We start from the raw sequence: 405 nt of genomic DNA on the forward strand, positions 1-405 counted from the left end.
ATTTTTGTGATTTTATTATATTCTTAGATATTTCAAAATTTATTTGTCAATCATATCTTTTAGAATTATTTTTGTCAATAATATAAATTTTTAAGTATCATTTTAATCGTTTATCTCTATTAAAATGAAATGACAATGGTATAAAACTCTATATATCAAACTTTTAAAATAGATAAATAGTATAGCACTATAATATCTCTATCTATATCTATATTTATATATACTAACAATAGAGAAGTAAACCATGCTTACTGTTATTTTGAATTAATTTATTTAAATAATTGCATCATTAAAGTATACAATTAATATTTTTTGGTTAATTATGCTAACTAATGGATATACATATCATTTTTTGTAACCTTTCTAACAATCAATAAAATAGATTTATTATTTATATTCTTTGGA

This window comes from Arachis ipaensis, chromosome B05 (genome assembly GCF_000816755.2).
Source record: "Arachis ipaensis cultivar K30076 chromosome B05, Araip1.1, whole genome shotgun sequence".
In the NCBI taxonomy this organism is placed as follows: domain Eukaryota; kingdom Viridiplantae; phylum Streptophyta; class Magnoliopsida; order Fabales; family Fabaceae; genus Arachis; species Arachis ipaensis.